This window comes from Strix uralensis, chromosome 1, assembly GCF_047716275.1.
Source record: "Strix uralensis isolate ZFMK-TIS-50842 chromosome 1, bStrUra1, whole genome shotgun sequence".
NCBI lineage: Eukaryota > Metazoa > Chordata > Aves > Strigiformes > Strigidae > Strix > Strix uralensis.
In genome coordinates, this window is record NC_133972.1 from 121,822,734 (window position 1) to 121,838,876 (window position 16,143).

Consider the following 16,143-nt stretch of genomic DNA (forward strand, 5'->3'; position numbering starts at 1 on the left):
ACACCTGTATTAAAAAAATACTTTTAAAGTGTCATATTTTTAATGTGTCCTCAACATTTAAGTAAAAGTCTGTACTAAGTAGACTTTCTATTTTGATACTTTCTGCTATGGTTAACATCAGAAAGATGTCATGTTTTTGATGAATTTCCTCCAAAGGATTACCTCCCAGCAAGAGTCCTTCCGTGAAAAAGCTGAAATTGTGGGTGTGAATGAAAATGAAGGCTATAAGCTACCACTCATACTCTATTATACAACATTTTCTTGACTCTAATTTACCCTATTTACAAAGTTGTTATGTTTGTTGTCTTATACAGCCTACACTCAGTTCTTCAGGCTCAATTCAGAACATACACTACACATAGCAATTAGTGTCACTTTATTATTATTATTATGAATGGCGCAAAATCTAGTTTGCAGCAGGAAGCAAAGTAATTTCAAGGAGAAAGAACAGGGATGAGAGACAGGAAGCATCAGCTTACTAGTATTTTTAAAGACAGCCAGTGTTGTTGTTTTCTGCAGTACCAGCATACACAAACCCTCTAGTGCCTGGTTTTTTTGTTAAAACACAACTTCTGAAGATGTTAGACAGCATTAAAACTAAGCATTAAAAGACAGCATTAGAAAAGGTTCCAAAGTAAATCCTATCAGCTTCCTACAGAGAAGGCCGAATATTTTTGCATATAGCAACTTCAAGGGTAGGTTTTTGCTGTTACATTCTTGTACAACTACCACTGAGCTCTAAGGACTGCAAGTGTCCCTAGGCAGAATCTGTCCGTAAGGTTTCCCTCTGTATTTTCCCTCACAGATGATGCTGATAGCTGAGTGGGGTGTTAATTACTGCAATCTGTTGACAGTTTATTTTAAGGAACAGTTATATCACGATTCAAGATCTTTACTTATGTTACAATTGTGATTACATCAGTTGCAATTTGCTTCATTTGTAAAAAAACACTTCATAGCCTTAGTTTATATTTTATTTGTGGTTCTAGACAAAACCAACAAAAAATAGAAATAGCTTTCCCCTCAGCTTTCTCTCATATCAGTATTAAATGGGGACAATTCAAATTAAAAATTTTCTTCATCTAGTAACCTTACTTATTACCAAAGTGTCTGACTGTTTAAATGCCTTTATCATATTTATTCCCAAAACATTTTTGCAGGAAATATCTCCAACCTCCCTTATTAGAGATGTAAAATTTCTGCACATGGTGACAACAGGCCTTCCTACCTCATGTTGTGGACTAGGTTGTAGACAACTCTGAGTCACAGCATCCAGTACTTATTTTGGAAATGGACAGAGGCTGTTGATACCTAAAGGAGCTCTCTCCCTCTTGCTCCCTCTGGCTGCTCAGTATGTTGCTGACCAGCACCAGATCTTTGACATCATGTTCTCTTGGTTTGCCCTGAGTAGGATTTAGGTGCCATTGCTTTACCTCCTACATTCTTTGTATGTGTTTTTAACACAAGCAATGTACTTATGACCCACTTGATTGTAAGTACTTTTCAGATCACGTCCTAAATCCTGAAACTGGGAGAGTAGAGGGGAATGATGGCCAAGTGCTGCAGGAGCTGCAAAGGCACTGTGGCTGTGCAAGATGACAGAACTTCAGCTCCACAGAAGTTCGAAGCCTGGACAGCCACACCTGGACAAAACACAAAATGCACAGGTGCATATCACAGGAACATGATGTCTGCTTCATCTCATTTTCTTGGGATTTGATCTGTTCCTCCTCATTGCCCCTCCCATTTGTCTTCACTCTCCAATCTTATCCACTTCTGCTTTCTTTATCATGCACAATTTCAATGTTAAATTAGCTCCCTAGCTTAAAGAATATGTCCCTTTCTCCCCACGTTCTTCACATTACCTTCTCTGTTCTTTTTCTCTTGGGGATTTTCACTTCTTCAATCCCATCTTTTTTACACAAGAAAGCTTTTCTCTGAGCCTAGCCAACCTCCAGCAAAATCAGGCCAAGCTGTTCTGTGCAAATGACCTCCAGCAGAGGAATATTTGCTGTATAAGCATGTATAAGCATGACCTCGTGATGCAAAAACTGACCTCAGAAAAACTTGCAAGATCCTTAGGCAGTCTTCACTACCTGGCACCTGTGTCAGGGCAACACCTAGGGCCCACAAGAGATGAGAAGAAATCACACACCTTTACATAGACAGGACTCCTGGACTGTCAGCTTTCTTCTCACGCATCTGTTCAGTGTTGCTTCTGTTTCTGCAACTCTCCCAAGACAACACAAGCATGGGGTGAGGGCAGTGCCTGTCCTTTTCAAAGTCATATTAACAAAAATGATGCCCATCAGCTCAGAAGTTATGCTTTAGAGCACAATACGTATAATCATTGTGCCAAAGCTTGATCTTTTTCCCTCTGACTCACAAAATAAAATCATCCTTGTAAACATAAACTGTAATCTTATAAAACAATCCTTTCAGCAGAGCCCTGAGACAGAGCAACCTCTTGTAGAGCTAAACCTACCAAAGAAGGAATGGCTCTCAGTGCCTGTCAAAAGCTAAAGGCTCTCTTCCTCTATACAGCATTTTATCTATTCCTTTTGCTAAGATCAGTTCTGTAATAACAGATTCTGCCAAGACAGGAACAACATGTCAGGGTGCAAGGCATTTGGTTAACAACACCCCTCAGGTTAAGACAGTGGTATGGAAAAAGTTACACCAAGACAAGAAATTCCACCTCGGCCCATGTTTTTGTTGAAGTGGTATTTAGCTATACTGACAGAAAAGCACTCACAGACACTTTCCCTATCTGACACAGATCTGATGACACATAAAGCAGAGACAGGTTTGTAGAATAAACAATAGCTTTATATTGGCAGAGGGACACTCAGAAAATCTCTTGCATCTGGTATTTGGGCCATATGTATCAGACTATACAACACACAGGAAAAACATACCTTTACTGCAAAAGTTTTAGTATCTAAGGCTTCAATCCTACAGTCTCATTTATTCACACACAGTAAAAATTCCCTTTAGTGAAAATCATGGGAGTTTTCTTTGCTAGGAGGGTGAACCAGTCCCAGCTAATACAGCAAAAACACATACTATTAAGGGTAGAAGATTTTTGTACTCACACCTGGAACTTCATTTTTAAGGACCTTGCCTTGCATGAAAACAGAGCTTTCAGATGTAGCCACCATTTGTTCAGCAACAGATTGTTTATGGTACTTGAGACTATCATGTCATTGCTGTAGAAAGCTGTAAGGTGTTGTCTCCAAGGAGTTAACAGTGCTTTTGAGAACAAAATGCTGGAGACAACACAGCATCTCACTCCATCACACTGGAGATTTAGCAACCTTAGGAGTAGCAAGATCAAACAGAGCATCCAATTTAATTCTCCAATTCTTTTTCCTTGTATCCCAGGTATACTGCAGCTCCTAAGACATCTGGGAGGTTGTGAATCAACGCAGATAATCTCATCCTTCACATCTGTAGACACGTTCTCAGTAACAGAGTGGGGAATCAGTGCAAATGAGTCCATTGATCCCTTTCACAATTCAGCCACAAACCAATTTAGTGTGAGATTTATGTGATGTGGAGAGCAGCAGTTGTAGCTTGAGCAGTGATATAATTAGGGACACTTTCAGTGTTTGGAGGAAAATGAAAGAGTAGTGTTTCTCTTAACAAAGAGTAAAAATGCACCAATGGAGCAATAATGCTTTTATTGTCTGCATAGTTCCAGTGACCTAACAGTTTCAGCCATAAATGGTCTTTAAGCTCTAGTAGTTTGCAATAAAAACAATCATTACTACAATGGGCTGTGTCATCACTAAAAACAGAGGGGTTCTTTCTTTCATTAAAACTGGCCACAGGCAAACATCTCACACACACAATGCAGTATGGAAATTGTAACATTAAAGAGGCCAAAAAGTAAAGCGAAGTCAATCTAATCATATTGTAAGAAGATGTGATACACGTAAAAGGAACCTCTCTCCAAGCAACCCAGCACAAACTGTCATCAGCAGGAGGTGACACCCTGGCAAAAGCTATGAAATAAAAGGAAACTAAATGCTAAAACTTATGTAGTGATTTATCCATGCAGGTACACTTTCACTTGTCCTGTCTCTTGGCTGTATAGAAGTAAGGGTAACTTCAGAGATATCCTGCACTCTTGGAAACTATTATATGAAAATACTTTCACTGCAGTACAAAGGCATACAGCTCCTGCTTTTTTCTCCTCACCCCCTTCATTGTCCAAATCCCACATTTCCTCTGAACAGATCAGACTTGTTCAGAGCTCCATAAATTGAGACACACAGAGGCACGCTGACCCTTACCTCTGGTCACACAAGCAACCCCCCAGTCACCTGCCAGCGTGAAATGAGTGTTATTCACCTTCCACACGTGCTCTTCCCCATCTTCCACATTGCAGATGGATCCCAGGTATCTTCTCACTTACTGGACTTGCAATCAATTGTCTTTAGAAAACAGATCCAGACAATATGTTACCTAGTGAAAGAATGTGCTTCTACTCAGTCATTTCTGCACAGTCATATCAAAAGGCTTCATACAAACTGGAGGGGTCTAGGTAGCCCAGTGGTAGCAAACATTTCATTCAGCACCTTGGGTATTTTTAGTCAAAATTTACCATCAGCTTTATGCTCTTCCCAACTAAACTTAGCTCTCTTTAAACTTTAAAGATCTATTGGTCACAGCTGGTAAGAAATTGATGTTGTAAGCATTGTTTAAATCTGGTTTTTGATGCAGGACTTTTTCAGACCTTTTAGATGCCTGGGTCTTAATTATATGCATGTAAAGATGGAAAAAGTTCATTAAATAATTGGACTTTCCAACTAATCACATAAGAATATCACAGAAAACATTGCTTTTTTTTTTTTTCCTGTGTCAGACAAGCTTTAATTATTTTTCTTTTTACTAATAGATAAGGCCTGACATTGCTAGATAGCTTAATATCTCACAGATAGCTAAAGATTGTATTTTGGTTTGACAGAAGCATGATAAAAAGAAGGCAAGAGTTCTTTAAAAAACAGTCTTACCTCTTTTTAAATCATGTTCTTACCCCCAAGCTTCATAGTTCACAAACGTATTTGAAAACTATATTCATCAACAGTTTTATATTATACTCAATATACTTTGAGTGGTTAACATCACTATTGTAATATAACGTTATATGTTATCAGTGATATTAAACATGAACTCTACAAACATTCTGGAAAGCAGCTTGGCTCTCTCATCATACAAGAATACCTGATGCAAAGACAGGCCTGTTCCCTTGCTTAAAACCATATGGCAAACTACTTTAACATGAAAATGAAGCTTCTTTAAGTGAACTTTGTAATCCTGCTTACAACAAAGTAACCACTAAGTATTTAATTTTGTCTTACGTTACAAAAACTTTTATCTAGGCCTCCCCAAAAGCATAAGTAGTTTATTTTTATACAGCTGTACTGAAAAAAAAAAAATTAAAAATAAAAATAATCCTTGGCATTAACAGCAAATAGAAAAACAGTTTACATATACGAAACTCCAGAAAACTGAAAGACAGACTGTATGTCACAACAACCCCCATTTCTTTTCCTTTACTGTTCTGAAGTCTCTATGATACTTCCAGCAAAATATATCAAAGGAAACACCTGAGACACTTGACCACTTTTGTATACATCTTTTCTCTTTGCTTTTCTGACCAACTTTATCATTCTGTTTTCACGATAATCTTAAAATAAAAATAATAATATTTTGAAAAATAGCATTCTCCTATCAACGGTTTGAAAGCTCAATTCTTTTGTAGGTAGAACAAAAAAATAAGTGTAGGAACTATGTTTGAATATCTTTTGGCAAGCTGTGTGCCAGATTTAGAGCCAGAGAAACTGAGCTGTTTTTATAGACTCATCCTCACTTAAAATGTACAAAGTCCTTAAAAATAGAAAAATTACATCATATTCTGCTGCATCATTCTCTCGCTGTTATCTACATTTCCATATTCACATGTCTATGAAAAATGGCATATGGGATATGAAAACATATTCGTCTATTCACCACGAATCTTGTCAGGTTAAATACACACCTCTCTCCACCAGCATTAGTGAACTGTCTTATAATTAGTAATAGCAAGCACAAAGAAATCTGACAGAACTAATTTTTGTCTTGGTAACAACCTTCCAGTATACATCTGTAATACAATAGTCCATCTGCTTATGCCTAGGAGAGTTTCACATTACCCTTGCCCATTTTCCAGTGTCCTTTGGTTAACATTCGAAACACTGCATCTTCCTCATCAATCTCCACACAAGCCAAGGAGTTCCCATAAGAAACATGATTTAGGGAGAGCTTTTAAAACTCCTATCCAGAATAGCAATATCTATGCTTATTTGCCAAACAAGTATGCTGCGCCCAGGTTGGCAAATTTCAGTCTTGCCTGAAGACAAGTTAAGATTTGACTCCCAGAGTGTCCAGCACCATGAATTATCACTCAGTGTAGTGGGCAATCCTGCCCAGAGCCATCACCACTTCCTCACTGCTAATATTCACGTGCAGCTCCCCATTCCCCAGAGCAGCTCAAGTGCTCCCTTGAGCTGGTGCCAGCGCCCCCAGGGCTGCAAGCCAGCCAGCCTAATCCCAAAGGGAAAGAAGCTGCCTGCAGTAGTGGTGCAGCAGCCGGCTGCTCCCCGAGGAAGATTTTCATCTAGGGAAGGTCCTAGCTAACTGCTTCATTTCCCCTTCGGTCCCTGGCAGCAGCAAAAAAAGGCTGGAGGCAATTAAATATCTTCTCATGAGGTGCACTGGCCTTATCGGTAACATCACAACATTAAAGATGTTATTGGACTTTTCCACACCTACTTTTAATTTCCAGAATGCTTTAACAACTGGAAATACTGGAAGAAGCTACATGTATATAACTTGTGCAAGTGTACAATAACTTCACTATACCATCAGCCTTGCTTATATCTTCCAGGGTTTTTTAATAAAACACATATGTTTTTAAATAGTATCATTCTGTTCACAGTTTCATACTTTTATCAGAAATTATCACAAATGCATGTATTGAATTGGAATATCTGGTTGAAAGGTGACCAAAAAAAAATATCTTATCTAACAGACTACAATTTACTAGGTGAATAATCCAAATGACTCAGACATAAGAATACCTGCATAGTTATCCATTGATTGGGAAGAAGAAACTAGAACAGAGAATACAGTTTACCTTCCCACTAAAACCAGTACTAACTGTAACATTGCTAACAGATTGAAATCTGAGCAGCATCTCAAATCTGATTGTTTTCTTTATTCCCTTCCTGACTGTTTTTTTTATTCTCTTCCTGAAGCACCACACAGAAGAATAAACTCTACCAGAACAGGCAAAATTAAGTACAAGAGGAAAAGGCAATCCTATATGAAAAAAATGCTAGGCTAGGATACTCTCCGCTACATCTTGTCAGTGTTACAACTAAACCATTATTCATGCTTTCATCAGTGCTTCATATTTAATCTGACTTTCCTCCTGATGTTCTTCCTGCCACATGCTTTCTTTCCCAGGACTCTGAATGACTCAGATAATGTACCAAAAACCATTGATTTTACAGATAAAATCTCAGCTCTTCTCTGTCTATATGTGTGATACAAGTTTTAAGTGACTAGCATTATCTGAACTGTCCAGACTAAACAAACACATACTATGTTTTTTCCCCTCTTTGTAATCAGGGTCCAGAGTCTCAAACCCAACTTCCATTGAAGTGGGGAGAATGGACCACTGTCTGGGTGCTTGGTGGCATGACCGAGGATTTGTTACCTTCTGATCTTTCACATCAAGACGCTTTCCACAGTGAAATATAACTCATCAGAGTTCTTTGTCTACCATATCAACAACTTTGACTTTTGATATGTGCATGAACAATTTTGTCAAAGGCTGTAAGGCAGTTGCCCCTGGAATCCAGACTTTATTTTCATGACAGAATTATGCTTTTAGATACATATTAATCTTAGTTACAAGTTACCTAATCTTGTTCTCATTTATATGTGTGTAGCTAGTGTTTTAACACATAAGTTGATAACTTTCCTTTAAATTTGTATCAGAGGAGAACTGCATAGATTATACCTCTTTGACAGAAATGTGTTAAAGACATCTGAGGTTTGTTGTAATTTCATAAATCCTGGAGAATTTATTGATCCCTTATTTTATTCTATATTAATAAACATGTATTTCTGCTGATTTAGTTTCAAATTCAGTGTACAGTTATCATTACATTGTGTTTTGCTTTTCAAAACATAATGGCCTTTTAGTCAAAAAAGTGGTGTCCATAGGTTTAATTCAATGTTATGTCTTCTATGGTATGAGTGCTCTGCTAACACTGCTCTCAGGACTGCTACTTTTTCAATGCTGCTGGTTGATGCCAGACATCTGGATACATTTCTTAATTTCTGATAGCTCACAGCCCAGAAAAGTTTCTCACCGTTACATAAAAATAGTATAAATACCTGTTAGCACAACAGTAGTAGGAAGCAGTCCAAAGAGTAGAAAAAAGGCATGTGTTATTTTAGCTGTACCTTTGCAGTTACTAACAAAACCCTGAAAGATACAGCAACGAATAGGTTTTTGTACCAAAGTTCCACAAAACTGTCAAAGAGAAACAAAACAGAGCTATTCCAGTGACTTAAATGCACCCAAAATATTAGTAAATTCAAAGCATTTTCAAGAGCCCTCATTCTGCACTTGCTCTCTTGCTTCCCTGAAGAAATTATCTGAATTTAGCATCTGGTTTAGCTGATGTAAATGTCCACAACACACACAGCACTTGAGTCCTACTGGTGCCACATTGCCACAGCAACACAACACTCTGCACATGGTGTTCCCATTTCTGAGGGTATATACCAAGAACCTGAGTGAGCCACACACGAATTGTTTTTGTCTTGAATCATGAGACTGCTTCTCCGCCTTCTTGTGGCCCTGTGTGGGTGTGTTTCTAGCCTTCCAACACAACAAATTAAAACATTTTTGATTGCACGAGCTTTTCTTCTCTGTTTTGGCCACTGCTATGTATAGCCTGATATCTTATTCTACTAATATAAGAGAGTTCAAATAGAAATGCAAAACAAAACTTGTTGGAGCAGAAGCTCCCTGTTCCCATAGTTCAGTGGTAACATGACTGATCAAGAGCATCATGCAGGATGAATGAGAAGGTGAAGCAGAAGATACAGATTGCAGCCACTTCTGTTTCTTTGAGGTGGTCTGGTAATTCACTGTTGCTTCTTAGACAGAACTAGGAAACTTGAAATGAAGTTAGGAGGGTGAGGGACCAGAAACAAAGACAGGTCGTTCTTCATAAACTAGGTATAATCAAACTTGGAAATTCCTTGTCACTGGTGGTTGTAGATGTTAAGAATTTCCATAGTTCAAGAAGAGAACCATGACCAGGATCATGGAGAAGGAAATCTCCTGAAGGTTACTGACTGCATAGGTACTACCTCAAGTTTCTTATGTGCATGTTGCCAGAGAGAATGTATTTAGACCAATGGACTGTATTCTGACCCTCTGCAGCCATTCTCACACACTTCTATAAGATCAGTTTTTCAGAAGAGGCGCAGTTAACAAGTAATTTTTTTTCTCTTTTGTCTCACTAAGATGTATGGCATATGACATTAATCATAACAGTAATCGTAACAGACATTTTCTACTGATCAAGCTCATGAGCCTTGGTAGTTCCTGACTAGTGCACAGAGAACTAGGATACTGTTTTCTGGTAGGCAATGGGAATTGCATGCCTAATTTCCATGTACACTGAAATGAAAATGTACTTGTTAGTGTTTGCACATACAGACATGCTGCCAAGCGCATCAGCAGTTACTTGAGTCACAGCATCTGTTGAGTTTCTGAATCATGCTCTTAACCTTGAATGTAGTAAGATGTTGGAAACAGCTTCTGATCTGTGCTTTGACTATTATATATTTACATACCATAGGGAGTGTGAGATATGCGATAGTCATAAGTATCTCATTAGGATAATCATGATCCTCTTCTCATCCAAGATACCTTGACAGGGACTGGAAAGAGGCTTCATTTGTACAATAGGATATGTTGGTGCATTCACTGGTTCTCCAGTGCAAAGGTAGTGTTAAAAAAAAAAAAAATCACATTTTCCTTCCCCACAAAAAACTTAGCAGTATACCTTTCAGCTTCTTCATGAAAAGATTTCAAATATTTAACCAATGTATTTTCTTTATCTGATGCTTTTTGTGCATTGCAGTATTAGCTCTGATAGGCAGGGCTGCTATTCAGAGGGACCGTGACAGGTTGAAGAGGTGTGCTGACAGCAACCTTGGGAAGTTCAGCAAGGGCAAATGCAACATTCTGTCCTAGGGGAGTCATAAATCCATGAACAGCACAAACTGAGGATCAGCTGGCTAAAGAGCAACATCACAGAAAGGGACCTGCAGGCCTCGTGGACAACAATTTGAACATGGGTCAGCAGTGTCCTCTTGTCCAATTAGATATTAAGGGATTTTTAGATCACAATGTTGGTCTAATGTTGGTCCTTGTTGCCCAGAAAAGCTGTGGAATCTCTGTCCTTAAAGTTATTCAAAACACAGAAAAACCTGCTCTAAACTGACCATGCTTTGAGTGAGGCAAGTCGATGTCCACACAGTTGATATCCAGAGGTGCCTTCCAACCTGAATTAAATGACAATTCTGTTATTTCTCCACAATGACAATACATTTTAATACCTTATAAATAATTTCCCATTTAAGACAAAAAGCTGCACTCCCTCATCCCACCACAAGCCCACTAAATAACTACTAACAGTAAAAAAAATCCTCTAAAACAAAACTGTCTACAATTACAAGCCAGATATATGTATTCAGACCTCTGTGTTGTTAGTCAATGTCTGGAACAAATAGAACAAGTTTAAACTGCAGGTCCATTTCATCAAATATCTACCTCCAGCAGCCAGTAGCAGATGCTCAGGGAAATAGCAAGGAATCCAATTTGCATTTAACGTTGGATCAAATGGGGGACAGGAACTTGCCCCCAGCCATCACTGGACCTCTACATAGGAATGACTCAAAGCTTAAGAAGCAACTCCAGTTCTCAGGCCAACACGTAAAAGTGAACTCAAACCTTCAGTAGTGGCTAGTTCATTAAAATTAGCTAAGCACTGGGGGGAAGTGGTTTCTGGTAGAAGGACCAGGTAACCATCTCTGAATTTCATCCTCCAGTAGGTATGTCTCAGAGGTTTGATAAAAAAAATCTGAACAACTCTTGCACTAAACACCTTCTCTGCATCTAGCAATCAGTTCCAAGGATTTTCTGAACCAGAACTCACATCTGCATCACTATGTACAAAAAAACAACTGACATGTAACCTTTGCTTTATACGTTTTATTTACTTTTTTAATGCACTTACACATACAGTTCCTAAAAAACGCCATGTCAAAAGTTCCACAATTTAATTGCACACCAGGCAAGAAAATATGTTCTTCTTGCTCCACTGTAAGAAGTTCTGGCTGATGATTTTGTCAGGTACTTTGTGGGGTTTGTACTCTGATGGCACAACACGTGCAAAGGGGCTATGTGATGACTCAGCTCTGCATGTCTCTACATGTCTCTCAGTCTCTGCAGAATAGTATGTCTGACAGTGTCACACACACTCTCTCTTACCCAAAGTCTTTATAAAGACAAATTTGAGTTCATGGGTTGGATCAGTATTTTACTCCACACTTGACCCAGTCTAAATGATTAGGAAAGCCATGAGGGGAATAGAAAGCATGATACTGAATATTGCTTACTGGTATCGTTGGGAAAGAGTGTGCCATTGAAGTATGTTGTTATCAGCAACAACAGGTGTAAGGGGAAGCCACAGGATACTCACTTTACACTCCAGCTGGCTGCCTGAGGCATACCAAAATTGAACATGTGAATTCCTTATGAATAAAATATATTCATAAGTTTTATTTTGTTTTGAGAGTTGTCACTTGCTATTTGATGCAGTGAAGGCAAATGGTACAGTTGTGGGCAACAACGTAACCTGTAGCAAGTCAATAACTCTTTGAACATGGATTAACATGTGAGGAAATAACACAGAAAGTGTCTTCCTTTTTAAATGTTTGACCTCTGTACTTGGAGGATTATATTCTTTAGCTCCACATAATCTTTTAAAGTATAAGAAGCACTGGGCACATGCAAAAATCTGACTACACAAAACCAAGGCAAAAGCATTAGATTTAGATATAATCTTCTCAGGATTATAGACACCCTCTGGCTTACTCCCTGTGCCAAAAAGGATGATCTCTGAATTAGTGTGTCATTAAGATATGTAAGACTGTAGCCCTAAGTGAAAGAACAGACACAGTTGAACCATCCATGTGCTTTCAGACTTTCCTATACATTGAGGACTTTAGCCATGCAGAGTGTTATTCTAATAATATCATATTTTTATTCAGCCACTACCCAGTATTCCTATTTTTACACCATGAGAGAGCAAGCAAATGGATAAATTTTGCACAGACCTCTGTGCTCAACATTTTTTGCCACATTACACACTCTTGTTTAAATGCAAAAAGGTCTATGAAATAATTCCATTTACCCATGTTCCCATTTTACAGACTCCTTCAGGAGTTGGTTCATTCAAATAAAAAATTCAAGTCTGATCCTCCCATAACTGTGTTGTGTTTTAATTATTTTCAAGAGGTTTTCTTCCTTTATGTGCTATGAATAATTCCAGTGTTCAGAGACTTTGCAGCTGTTCAAGTTGCAGCTCATCTTTGAGTAGCTTTGCCAAAATTCAGACACACTCTTATGCACATGTGCACACACATACACAAACTCTTTAGAAGCAGAGTAGTAAAATATAGAAAATCTAATCAATTTAAAAATCTATTCCAAGAAAAAAATGCTTTGTCATGTTTGGCATGCCAAGTTAACAAATTTGGCATTTTAAACAAATAATGAGTCCAGAACAAACAAAAAAATCTGAGCACTCAGAAGGTTAGCTCTACTGGACTGATTTCTCCAAGATTGCTATCAGCTTCCTGTCCTATTCCTCCAAATCTGGTTTAAACCAGTGCTTCCCCCGTTAGTAACAGAGGCCATGGAGAAACTCCACTTATATGGGCAAAGCAGCAGAATGGGAAAGGCAGAAGTACAGGTCCTTTCTAAAGAAGACTTCAGCAGTTTAGAGGCAATAAATGGAGAAAAGCCTCAGTCCCTCAGTCAAGCACTTCCTGCTGGACTTTGCTTCCTCTCTGACAGTTTGCTGCAGCTTATGCCTACATTCCTCTTTTTCAATCCTCTCCACAGCTCTCATTTTTCCTTTTCCATTCTATCCCTTATTTTTCATTTTTCATTTCTGCTACCATCCCAACTACCTTCCTGTCATCTGAACATAAATAATACAACATAACAAAGATATAAAGTAAATTTAAAATAAGAAAGACTACAAACTCTGAAAAATGAAATCAGAAAACTTGTCCAAAAGCAAAGTTCAGCTACCTAATTCAACTTTTATTCCCTCTTATATTTGTTAGGAACTAAACCTGGGTACAGAGTGATGCCTCACGAACATCTGACGGCAGTACAAGTTCTCCCCAGCTCACAGTAGCTTAATGATTCATATGGGCAAAATATTTGCAATTGTCTAATAAAAATATTAATCCATTGCTGTTAATGCTGTGCTATCATTGTAAAATAACCAGTTTGGAAGAAACTGGAGTCTTTCACCGATTAATATTGGAAGCCTCAGCTGGAGAACCATTTTTTCTTTGTGAGCTACAAGCTGAATCTACAATCTTCTTTGTAATTAAGGAAGAAGCTAATAACTTGTAACTGATTGCTTGTTACCATGGATTTGTTTGGACCCTTCTTAATACTGACTATTCAGAAACAGACTCCACTCTTTTCATTTTTCACTTTTATATTGATGGGGAATGTTGACCAATCACTCCCTTACCATATGCAATAGTTTTTTAAAAAGCATGTTAAAGATTAAATGGAACAAAAATGTCACAACTGTTTTCTTCCATGGTTCCTCTTTTTGAGTGACCTCATTGTCTTGTTCCATACAAGGAACTTTTTCTTTACAGACTTTAGTATTTATGGTGTCTAGCAGAAAGTATTTCAAAATCTGGTTGGAGCCTTTGGGTGCTCTAGCAGTGTCAATCGGAAACTACAATAATCGCCAGTAAAAAGAGAAAATTATGTTCTGTGTGATTCACTCTTTGAAAGGAAATGTGTACCCTGAACTTTCATAAAGAAGTATTCAGTGTACGAATCAATCGCTAGCCAGAGGGGAAAGAAGCAGTAACTCATCAGAGAATCCTCACAGTCAGGCTAAAAACTCAGGAGTTTCTGAAATGGAGCTCTTAAACACAAGTTGCTTTGCTGGCACAGGGCATGCAAGTCATTTAAATGCCACACTCCCTTACCACCATCTGTCACTAGGTCAGTGAAGAAGTGTCCAACTAAATTGTGCTAACAATTTCTGAATGATCCTCAGCAGATGCATGTTCTACTTGGTGCAGGTGCTGAGGGTGTAAATAATGGGCAAAATCCTGCTTCTCTTACTTTTATGAATAGCTCTATTTTGAGACAATAGAGTTATTTACTTTCTATTACTGCTTTGGACTACTCAAATAGATTCTGTTCTGTGATTTTCCTTCTTCTACTACTTTATACAAGCTTACACATATTTGCATTCTCCAAAATGTTTAAAAACATGTAAAGCATGGTTCTCTGTAGACAATATGCAAGATGGGAGGTTTGGTTTTGTTTTTCTCTTAGCAAGCTACTGCTAGCTCGTTTTCATAGGTCACTGCCTTTAAATTCTGTAAGTGTTCTGCACGGTGACTGCCTTACATCAGCTATTACAATAATACCTAGCAAAAAACCTAAGATCTGAGCTGTTAAAACAAGCAGCAAAATACAAGGTGCCTTGAAAATTAATTATATTAAATATGCAGACCATAGAGGCCACTCATCAATCCATTTTAAAAGCGTGACAACAGGGACTAGGATTATTATAGTATCATTCTGGTACGAAGTGTTATCTTCAGTTGCACTTTTCTGACCCAGATATTTTCAGCGTGGTTCTTAATGGGGGAAGCTCATGGAAACAGCCAGAAGAGGTCCTCATTCATACAGTGATGTCGTGTTAATTTTTGTGCTTTTCCAAAATCAGATGCAGTTGTTTCAACAGACAGCTGCTCAGGAGTTCAGGAAAAGAAGGTGGAGCAAAACAGCATGACAGCATGTTTCCATATCAGGGGATATTTAGGAACTTTGAAAACTTTACTGACAGATTGTGCTTGATAGGAAAAGACTACAGGGATGAGTAAAAGTGGCCCACTACAGGGAACTAGCTTATTTGCTCCTTGTTGAACACTGAAGACTACAGAGCCCTGAAGATCTTTTGTCAAGAGAGGTTCCCTCTCATCTACTTGCCACATTCACATGACAGTGTTAGTGAGAAGGACAGCACACAAAGAGAAGGCAGGAGATTCCACTCAGGAGCAGCAAACACAAAGAAATGCACCTAGAGAAAAGGTTCCTTAACTGTGCAGCAGTAGGCTGCACAGCCTGTTTGTGTGACAGGTCAAATGTGAAAGAGCATCAAGTCACTGTACTCAAACAACTTTGTATTCAAACAAGCAAGCAACATAAGGAAAGGAACTATTGAAAATAAAAAAAAAAAAAAAAATTGTCACTACACAGACTTGGATGGTGCACATTTTGCACACTGAGTGCAATTCCAGTCATCCCATTTTGAAAAGAGTATAGTAGACTTCCACAACAGTAAGAAAAGGGTGATAACAATTAAAAGAAACATGGATAAAATAGTTTGTGTGAAGAGAGACTAAAATTATATTCTCTAATTTAGAAAGCCACTGAGACTGACAACATCTAAATACAAAGAACAGTGAGAAATTATTCCTTATTTGTATCTCCTATATTTAGGAGATATCATGCATCAGGTTTAAATTAAAAAAAAAAAAAAGGCAGAAAACCGGAAAAATCAGTTACTCTTATTTATTCTTTTTAACACAGTGTGTGTAAATCAGGTTTGGAACATAATAGTGCCACAAGATGCCATTGAGGCCAAATTTATAAAAGACTCATGGAAAATAAATCCTTCAAGGCTGCTTGATAATGATCATTTGAAAACAGTTCAAGCAGTC